The sequence below is a fragment of the Etheostoma spectabile genome, chromosome 13 (assembly GCF_008692095.1).
Source record: "Etheostoma spectabile isolate EspeVRDwgs_2016 chromosome 13, UIUC_Espe_1.0, whole genome shotgun sequence".
NCBI lineage: Eukaryota > Metazoa > Chordata > Actinopteri > Perciformes > Percidae > Etheostoma > Etheostoma spectabile.
Window position 1 is genome coordinate 9,548,514 of NC_045745.1, and position 2,227 is coordinate 9,550,740.

The following is a 2,227-nucleotide window of genomic DNA, read 5'->3' on the forward strand; positions in this document are numbered from 1 at the left end:
AGAGACAGTAAGTGCTGCTCAGCACCCATGGGAGCTGCAGAATAGCACCCATGATTTGTGTTCTTGAATAAAGCATTAAGCAAAGCAAAACAGGAAGATACAAGGTTTAAAGATCCCATGACATTGTGCTTTTTGGATGCTTTTATATAGACCTTAGTGGTCCCTGATACTGTATCTGAAGTATCTTTGATCTGAGCACCTTAGTGGTCCATAATACGTATCTGAGTCTCGTTATATAGACCTTAGTGGTCACTTAATACTGCATCTGAAGTCTTTTATATAGAACCTGTAGTGGTCCACTAATACTGTATCTGAAGTCTCTTTATATAGACCTTAGTGGTCCCTAATTGTACTGATTGAAGCTCTTTTATATAGACCTTAGTGGATATGATCTGAGCTCTTTTATGACCTAGCCTCATACTGTATCTGAAGTCTTTTTATATAGACCTTAGTGGTCCCTAATACTGATTGAAGTCCTTTTATACAGACCTTAGTGGTCCCCTAATACTGTATCTGAAGTCTCTTTTATATAGATTAGGGTCCCCTAATATGGATCTGAAGTCTCTTTTATATGACTTAGTGGTCCCTAAATACTGTATCTGAAGTCTCTTTTAGATAGACCTTAGTGGTCCCCTAACTGTATCTGAAGTCTCTTTTAGATAGACCTTAGTGTTCCTAATACTGTATCTGAAGTCTCTTTTTATTAGACCTAGTGGTCCCTAATACTGTTTCTGAAGTTTCTTTATATAGACCCCAGTGGTCCCTAATACGTATCTGAAGTTCTCTTTATATAGACCTTAGTGGTCCCTAATACTGTATTTGAGGCTTCTTTATATAGACTTAGTGGTCCTAATACTGTTCTGAAGTCTCTTATATAGACCTTAGTGGTCCCTAATACTGTATCTGAAGTCTCTTTATAGACCTTAGTGGTCCAACAACTGTATCTGAAGTCTCTTTTATATAGCCTTAGTGGTCCCAAATACTGTATCTGAAGTCTCTTTATATGACCTTAGTGTCCCTAATACTGTATCTGAAGTCTCTTTTATATAGACCTAGTGGTCCCCTAATACTGTTATCTGAAGTCTCTTTTATATAGACCTTAGTGGTCCCCTAATACTGTAATTGAAGTCTCTTTCCCAAAATTCCACCTTGCCCCTTATGAGGAGGTATTCTGGCCAAATCCAACCAGCAGGAGACCCCGGGTAAGACCCAGAACACAGGGAAGAGATTGTATTTGGTTGTTGGAGTCCCACAGTGTTCCCTGGCCATTTCTGTCTCTTATCATACAGAGAAGCCCAGATGAACTATTCCCAGGAGGAGACGGAGGCTGTGGCCGAGGACAAAGACGTCTTTTAAAGCCCTCAGTAGACGATAACAGCATCTGAAACACAGATTTCAACAGTTACATCAGGGGGTCTGTGTCCGACAATTGTTGCAACTTTACGAAAACTGCAGCCATTTGCCCGGTGTGCTGAGCTGTGAAGGAAAGCATTGATTGAATGTCTTTCTCAAGGTTGCCTTTTTCCCCTTTTGGTGTGTGTATAACACCATGAAGGCCTTTATGGAGAGACTGTCCAAAAGCGTGTGCGGTTAGCGCAATTTGTGTGATCCGTTACATTCCACTCCTTTCTGTGACAGCAGGCTTTTTGCTTCGTCTTTGAGTGTTTTCAATAAGAACAGGTACAAACCTGAATTAGTTTGAAGCCTTCTGAAACCTTTCGCTGACCCAGACTCAGAGAAGTGGCAGAACATAAAAAGATAGATGGATAGTGAAATCCACAGCTTGAATAAACTAAACTACATGGGCATTGAAGCAGTAAAGAGGCCACAAAGATGGTAAAAAATCCTTTAAAGTGCTCAGATTATGCTTTTTGCCTCTTTCCCTTTTCTTTATTTTTACTTGATATATCTTTTTTGTGCATGTTATAGGTTTACAAAGTGAAAAAGCCCAAACTCCACCCCAAAGACACTTACCATTTCCAACAGAAAACACTGTTCACAAACTGCTCCAAACAGTTCTATCGTAGTCCAGATCAGGTTGGGCTGTAACTCCGTACACCGCCTGGTTTTAAAAATAGCACCGGTATCAATTTCAATACCATCATTAAAGAAATGCAATGCACTTATATAGGAGACAAGGATCAAATATTAAAAATAATTTATTTGTTGCCTAAAAATGCTTATGTGTGGTGGTCATTACGTGACAGTGTGGAGGAGAAAGACGGGG